The 8436-nt window shown below is 49.3% G+C and overlaps 1 protein-coding gene across 1 annotated transcript in view; it reads left to right on the forward strand.

Moving 5' to 3' along the window:
• Nucleotides 1-8190: 8190 nt before the first annotated feature.
• Nucleotides 8191-8436, forward strand: part of Rin3 (Ras and Rab interactor 3) — a gene marked incomplete in the record, with an annotated part of 120707 nt that continues 120461 nt past the window's right edge. The window contains 1 exon segment of the mRNA XM_013517215.1: nucleotides 8191-8436.

The following is an 8436-nucleotide window of genomic DNA, read 5'->3' on the forward strand; positions in this document are numbered from 1 at the left end:
AAGAAGACAATTTGCTTCCATTGTGGTTCACCTTTGTCCTGCTTGCATGTACCAATATGTACAGAGCTGGCAAGGAAATGCTCTACCCGCTCACTTGGCTTTAAGCCATGCAAATGGGTCCAGTTGAGGCACCAACGTGTAACTTTTGAAGCAATGCAACAGGTCTGTGCTGCCCTGCCCGTAGCTCCCTACTACGACATGTGAAGTAGGCCAAGAAAAGCCAGGCTGTCAGCTGGGATGGAGCTTCCAGAAAGAGGCGGTGAGATCCCAGGGCAATAAAGGCCAGCGATAAGAGCTGAGACAGCCAACCCAAAACACAGGACACTTCCTCCAACTGTGTTACACAGATTCCTCCAAACTTACAGCTACCTGTTACCGGGATCCAGTATTGCTGCATGTCTCTTTCTGCATATTGCAGGGGTGCCACTGTTCTTCCCACCTAGCCCAGCTCACAGTGTTCACGTAGTTCCTGCCATTCTCACAGTCGCTCAACCCCAAGCCCCGCCCCTCCTCATGAGTTAATACAGCCCACATTTGGCCCTGGATTGTGGTCTTTGTTCTGGTTAGCCTTTGTTCCTATTGGACTTAGGACCCTCTTGGCTCCCCACAATTGCAGATATGTCCTTGTCTCTTTATTCTTGCTGTGGGTTGCTCTGGGATTGGTAGATTGGAATTAACTTGCAAGAATTCCAATAACTTTTCCCTGGGATTACAATTTATAAACTCCTCTGGACTGTGACAAGATTTAGATGGACTCCTATAGGGTAAGATGCAGGCCTTGGCTTTGGGGCAAAAGACAGGCTAGGAAACAAGGCAGGAAAATGGAAGAAGAAGGGGCAGAAAAGGAGGAGGAGATAGGAGGAAGAAGAGCAAGAGGAGGGGGAAGAGGAGGAGGAGGAAGATGAGGAAGGTGTTATAGTTTAATCTAAAAGGTCCCCCAAAGTCTTCAGCAGTGGGGCTTCTGGAAGGTGACTGGATCCCTGGTGAGTTCATAGCTGACAGTGCTGTTAGGAGGTGGACCCAGTTGCAGGAGGTGGGTCACTGGGCCTTCAGACTGTGTCTCCTCCCTCTGGTTCTTCCTATTCTCTCTGCTTCTGGCCACTGTGGGTTGAGCTGCTTTGTTCTGCCAGGCCTTTTTGCCATGATATTTCTGCCTTGGAGCCTACTGACTGTGTACTGAAACCTCGGAAACCGTGAGCCAAAATAAACCTTTCTTCCTTTAAGTTGTGTATGTCAGATATTTGGTCCCAGCAATAAAAACTGACTAATACAGGAGGCTGGGGATTTAGCTCAGCGGCAAAGCGCTTGCCTGGCAAGTGTAAGGTCGTGAGTTCGATTCCTGGTACCAGAAGAAAAACAAAAGCAAGCAAACAAAAAAAACTGACTAATACAGAAGCAGAGGAGGAGGGAGAGGAGGCAGCAGAGGGAGGATGGAGAGGGAGGTGAAAAGGAGGAAGGAGACAAAGGGGAAGAGGAAAGGGAGGAAGATTAGCAATCACTCATTTCCCTTTCAAGCTGAGGTGTAAGGTCCTGCTTCTAGGCCTTTCCTTACACCAGGTCCCCCCACCCCCATGCCCTTCTTTTATTTCTTTTTCTGTATTCTATTTTTTTCCTCCTTTGGACAGGGTTTCACTTTGTAGCCCAGGCTGGCCTTGAACTTATGGTGATCCTCTTGCAGCAGCCTCCTGAGTGCTTGGCTGATAAACATATACCACATACCATGCCCGGCCCTTCCTTTATTTCTACCTGTTGAAATTGAATCCAGGAAAATTCTCTAATAGTCATGAATGAAAGATCATAGATTTTTCTCACCCAGCTCAGTCCACAGCTGGGGCTGCACCTCACAGTACCAGGGACGCAGCTTCCTTCTCTGCTGTTCTGCCTTCCTTAGCATATAGCTTTTTCCTCAGTCCAAAATCACTGCCTGACATCAACTTGGCTGCAACCTCATAAGTAATCCAGAGGCAGAAGCAATCAGGTAAGCTACTCCCAAGTTCCTGACACACAAAAGTTGTGTAAGAGGTTTTTAAAAATTCATTGTCATTTAAAGTTATTGAGTTAACAGATCATTTGCTATGCCTCAGTCCTCAGTAGTAACTAATACTGTGTGTATAAAGTTTTTCCTTATTTATTCAGCTATCCTGAGGGTCCCCAACCTAGCCATACAGTACATGAATGAGTGATAGTTAAAGACTGCCTACGGAACACAAATTCCTGGGGAAGGTAGCAGAAATCATGTCTGATGTGTTCTTGTCCCTGGAGCCCACCCCACAACCTTGGCACACAGTAGGACAGCAGCATCCTGCACACAGTAGGAGCTCTGCTTCCTGGAGCAAAGCCTAGCTTCCTGGCTTGACTTCAGGCAGACCAGCCAGCTGAGAGATGATGAGTTGCTAATGCTGAATCACTGGCCTCTAGTCAAAAATGTGGCTTTGTTTCCAAGAGGTCACTGTTTCAAAGTCTCTTTCCAGTCTCACTCCCAGGGCTGCCAAGAGGGAGGAGGAGTGGCCGCCAAGCGAGCAAGAGGCTTTCTGCACCAGTGTCTAAACCCCTGCCTGCGCCAGCGCCAGCACCCCACTGCACCCTTCAAGACCCCTCCAGGGCCACTCTGCCACTCTTTCTCTGGCCTCCCTGATCTGCCTGGCTTTCGGCGGCTGGGAGGGCGCAAAGTGAGTCTCTCCTGCCGACCGTTATAGCCCTGTTGTCAGAGCCACTTGAATTACGCCTATTACTGATGGCCTTTTTTTACAATAACAAAATATATAACACCCCCTACCATAAAGTCCATAAAATAGTCACAGAATGTTTCCACTGATTTTTGCCAAACTCTTCATCTGTATTAATCTATGATTGCAACTGGGGAATGACATGAATGTTATAAGTGAACACATTTTTATTTACACTAAATGATATGAACAAAGAAAAAAAAAAGGCATAAGTCAGAATTTCACCCATTCATCACTGACACGAGTGACTTTGCTTGTGGAATTGGATAATGGTTTTAGAAAACTGGAAGTAGCCAGGTATGGTGGTGCATGCCTGTAATCCCAGTACTCGGGGGCTGAGGCAGGGAGGTTGCCATAATTTTGAGGCCAGCCTGGTCTACATAGTGAGTCCAAGGCCAGCCTGAACTACATGGTGAGACCCTGTCTCAAAAAGAAAAAAAAAAAACTAGAAGAACTGTTTTGAGTTGTTTAAACGCTTTTTGCAACATAACAGCTACATACTTTTTTAACCTGCTACTTTGAAATAAAACTGACATACAATAGGTGTAGAAGAATAAGTGTACAGTTTGGCAAGTCTTGATGTAGGTGTACACCCTTGAAACCATCACCACAATCATCATACTGAACGCATCTATCAACTCCCAACTTTCTTCCCCTGTGGCCTCCAGCTGGTGGCCATATCCGACAGATGGTGTGGCCAAGTGTTATCTTCTAATATTAGTATTCACGTTCTTCCTCCTTTCCAACAGAATCTTAGTTTTGATGAAGTTTCAACCCCTCCCCAAGAAGATCTGGGAGAAAGTCACCGCCAAGCGTGGGGCCAAGCACAGCCCCTTTATTCACTTAAGCCAATCAGTGTATAGCGTGGGGTCTCATCTGAGCACAGATGAGGGGCAACTCCGAGTTTGCAGAGGCGGCTGTCAGTATACACCGCTATTCAGGCTCAGGATTTGTGCCCAACCTTTGCTCCTGCCAGACCACTGTCAGTGGGACCGGAGAGAAGGCTCCTTACTGCCAGAGTCCAGTCCCAGCTTACCCCAGACCCTTGCCCAGTGGGGGCAGACATTTTTGTTCCCATCTGACCCTGATGACACAGACTGATTTTGCAGTAATAGAGTAATCCTCTCTCCACAGCCATTTCTCTAAAATCACAGGAAATGGAACTATGGGAGCTTGTTGGAAGTCGGAAGATGGAAATAGAAAAGGAGCTGTTGTCTGCGATCTACTTTTGCAAAGCCAAATATCCCAAATACCAACCAACGTTATTATAATTTTTACCAGCTTTAGCATAAAGTTGGTAAAGCCAACTTTATCAGTTAACTGATAAACCAGCTTTATCAGTTTTAGCAGTCAGGAACTCAGGCTTGTCTGGTGATTCTTCTGTTCAGTGAGACCCTGACAAAGGTTGCTATGTGGCAGTGAGCTAACAACAGACCAGCCGGGCTGCAGGCTCTCAGAGGCTTGGTCCCCATATCTGGTGTCTTGGTGGATTTGTCCACGGTTCAGAGCCAAAGGCCACAGGATTGGAGCCAGTGACTACCACCCTATAGCTTTGCCATTTTGACCTAACCTCCCCTACAACCAGTGGACCCCCATGAGCTGACCAATGGGCTACCATGTCTTTTGCTTCCAGTTGGGTTTGGCAGTTGGGGACCACTGCAGGGGGCTGCAGGGAAAACAGAGAGTCTGAACACTTGTTTTTCTGGCTAGCTTTCCTTGGGGTGGCCATGAGCGGGTGCTGCACTCCTCCCCTGCGGTCTTTCTACAGGACAGGTCTGTCTACTTCTGGGTCTGCTGGCCAGCTTACTCCTTATCTTCTGGGCTCAAGATGGAAACAGATCTGAGGGTTGTGGCCTTCTTCCTTGTATGTGCCTACCTACACATTTCTTAAACCCTCCTCAAATTATCCTAATCAAAAGAGCTATTTGTTCCCTGGAAAACCTGACTGAGACATTGACGGTGTTAGCTAGAATATAAATAACAGCCGGTGCATACTGACCACCCACCATATGCTCTGTCCAATGCACCTTTTCTACATTAGCTCTACTAACACACAGCAACCCTTTGAGGTTGGCACTATGACTACCCCACTTTACACATTAGCAAGCTGACCCCCAGAGAGGCAAAGTAGGGGATTTAATCATTGACAGTCTGACTCAAGTCTCTGTTCTTACCCGCTACAGAGTCGGGAAATTTCTGGTGACAGGGCATGCTGTTTCCAACTCAGGAAAATTGGGGGGTGGAGATCCTGAAAAACAAGACAGTGCTGTGAAGTTTTTTCTGCACTAATAGTCCCTAAAACCCCACGGTAACTTAGAGGTGGCCTTCCTCAGGGCAACCTCCCCCTAAAAATTCCTGGATTCCCGCCCAGGACCCAGCCTACTGCTCTCACCTCTGAGGAGTGAGGAGGATGCTGAAGAGCTTGTGAAGGACCTAGCAAAAGAACGGAAGATGCTGGGTGGGACTGCCGTCATGCATTATCTGAAATCTTCTAATGACCACTAGCAGAAGCCTGCCTCAGATCAGTTTGGTGCTTTTTGGGGGTTAGTTTGTTTGGTTTTTTTTTGAGACAGGGTCTTGCTATGTAGTTCAGGCTGGCTTTGAACTCACTCTGTAGCCCAGGTTGGCCTCAGCAGTGATCCTCTTGCCTCAGGCAGTGATCCTCCTGCCTCAGGCAGGATTGCCCAGGCAGCAATCCTCCTGCCTCAGCATCCTGAGTGCTGGGATTATATGCATGCACCACCATGCCCGACTGAGTTTGCATTTTTAAGAAAGGAAAAGTAAATAAAAAGGTCTGTTATTGGCTCTTTTAACAGAGGGCTAACGGTGGACCTGTCTGTAAGCGTTTTAGAATGGAAGCTTCAAAGGATGTCCCTAGGGCAGAATCTCTGTCCACATTGCTTTCCTGTATCTTGGCTTCATCTCTGAGTAGAACTGTACTACATGGTGGCCCAGGGTGGTCCTAAATTTGTAATCTCCCAGTTTAAGGCCACCTTAGAGTTGAGGAGAGACTGAGGTATTCCCTGATAGTGCCAGCCAGTCTCAGGGAAGGATCTGATTGGTCCAGCAGAGTCACATGCTCATCCATGAACCAATCACCGTGACTGGTGAATACAGGGCTCTGACTGGCCAGAACTTATCTTTGGTCAGGGTTTCCCGGAGGCCTCAGCTAACAGCAACTGCTCGGATTTCTAGAATCCTGGCAGCCTTCTATTTGGTCAGCTATCAGCAACAAGGACACCATGGGGCTTCATGTGGAACTGACCTGAGGAACTGTGGCTTCTCAGGACAGGTGAGCAGTGGGGCTTTCAGGAGGACTCCCTGGAGACATGATGGGAGCCTGGGGCTGGTTCCATGCAACTCAGGCTCTGAGAGGCCTGTCCTTTTTCTCAGCAGTGATTCAGGGAGCTGGGGAAAAGCCTTTTCTGAGTGAAAACTTATGGCAGGGCATTCCTCTGGGCCTGGGACAGCCTAGAAGTGGCTGAAGGACCATTCTAGGCACAGTAGTTGGGTGGACCACTGCCCAGAGCTCAGGGGGGTTTGGGAGTGGCTTGTGGGCTTGCTTTAGGAACAGTAAGAAGTAATTATGGGATGGGAGGGTGCTTTCTTGGTCATCTCACTCATACTTATCACTTTTACAGGTGAGCAAGCAAGGCTCTGGGAAGGTTCTTGGCCAAGGCCACCCAGCTAGAAGAACTTGGGGTTGGATTTGAACTTGGATCTGTCCTTAGTGTCCACTTTTCAAACAAGAAGCTACAGTCTTCTTAAGGGAGATGGTGGAAAAGTTGATTTCCATCCAGAGATGAGTTAGCCTTGGAGGAGAGGAGAAGTCAGTGGGGCCTGGTCATGACCTAGCAAGCAACAAGGCCTGCAGGAATCTGGGTTACAGAGGGGAAAGTGGTATGGGCTGCAGCAGTCAGGGTGGCCTCCTGGGGGACCATACTTTTTTGTGCCTTTGCTTAAAATAATAGCTTTAATGGGATACAATTCACACGCCATACAATCCACCCATTTAGAGCATATAATTCCATGGTTTTTAGTATAGCCACAAAGCTGTGCAACAGTCACCACAATCAAGTTTAGAGCATTTTCATCACCCCTAAAAGAAACCCTGTAACTATGACAAGGCATTCCCCCCTCTCTCTTCTCTCCTGTTCCTGGAAGCCACCAATTTACTTTCTGCCTCTGTGAATTCACCTGTTCCGAACACTTCATGTAAATGGAAAGCGGTTCTTCGTGACTGGTGCCTTTGACCTAGCAGCCTTTGAAGGTTCATCCATATTACAGCAAGCATGTCTTGGGGCTTCACTCCTTTTCCTGGCTGAATGACCGCCCACGCACGAATATACCACATTGTGTTTATCTCTTATCAGCTCAGGGAGGTTGGGTTTCTTCCTCTCTTGGCCATTATGAGTAAGGCTGATGTGAACAGTCATGCACAAGTTTTTGTGTGGAGGTGTTTTTGCTTCTCTTGGGTGTATGCCTAGCAGTGGAAGTGCTGCCTCACCGGGTAACTATGTCCTATTGGAGGACGTGCTAGCTCAACCCCCAGAGTGGCTGCATAGCATTTCACATTCCTACCAGGAGGCGGTACTTTTGATGTATGCACAGATGTGGATTCTTTCCTCTCTAACTTCTGCAGGGCTGAACTGAGGGAAATTCCTGGAATGACAGGGACATGAGGGTGAGGACAGCAGCCTGGCCAAGGTGTGCAGCGTAGAGGGGCCTGGCGGTGTGTTCACCAGAGCACTGGGCTTTGGTCCTGTCTGCCTCTGCTTGCTGTGCAAGTCACTTCCTCCCTCTCGGCCTCAGTCTCCTTATCTATGAAAGGAAGGTGTTAGACCAGTGGGTGGAGGCCAAGGACGGTGTTGAGAACCCTACAATGCACAGTGCAGCCTTAGTAACAACGGGCTGTCTGGCCCCAGCTATTCCTAGTGTCTAAACTGAGAAACCCTGCACTAGGTTGAGGTGGCTGCGTGAGGAGCGGTGCTACCCCATCACTTTGAAAATGCGGAGCGGGCAGTGGGCTCAGAAGACATTGTGGAGTGCCGGGGTACTTAGAAGAGAAGCCTCCTGTCCTGACAGGATTGCTGTGGATGTTGTAGTTGTGTGACCTTGCTGGCTTTCACCTGCTGCTTTCATCTAGGTGCGGTACCCAGCTCAGGTGAATTCGATGGACAAACAGCCTTGTTAGGTGGTGAGGTCATCATCATTGGAGGTATCCAAGAGAATGTGGAATTGTCACCTGTCAGAAATATGACTATCACTGTCAAAGACTCAGGTCTGGGCTGCTCCTGAAGCATTTCTAAGCTCTCTGGGGTGGGGAGACAGGCCTGGCTTCGTGCGGGACCAAGAACACCCCGGGAGCGTTGGGCATCCCCACCTGGCTCCCGCGGTCGGACTGGCAGGAGCGGAGAGCGCCTCTCCCGCGCTAAGCTGGAGACTTGGCTCTAAATTTCCCTCTCCGGAGCCCCCGCCCGCGGAGGCGGCACCAGGTCGCACGCCCGGGCCCTGTCGGGGGCCACGGCGGGTTTCCGTGTACCTCGGGGAGCTCCGGGATGCGAGCGGCCGCTGAAAGACTCTTGACAAAAAAAGTCGCTTGACCACCAAGGCCAGCCTCTTCCTGAAAGCCCCGCTCGCGGCGATACAGGAAGTGGCAGGGAGCGAGCCCCGGCGCGCAGCGGCGTCCGCACTCGGCGCGGGGCTGGCG

Source organism: Chinchilla lanigera, unplaced genomic scaffold, assembly GCF_000276665.1.
Source record: "Chinchilla lanigera isolate Chin_1 unplaced genomic scaffold, ChiLan1.0 scaffold00037, whole genome shotgun sequence".
Lineage (NCBI taxonomy): Eukaryota > Metazoa > Chordata > Mammalia > Rodentia > Chinchillidae > Chinchilla > Chinchilla lanigera.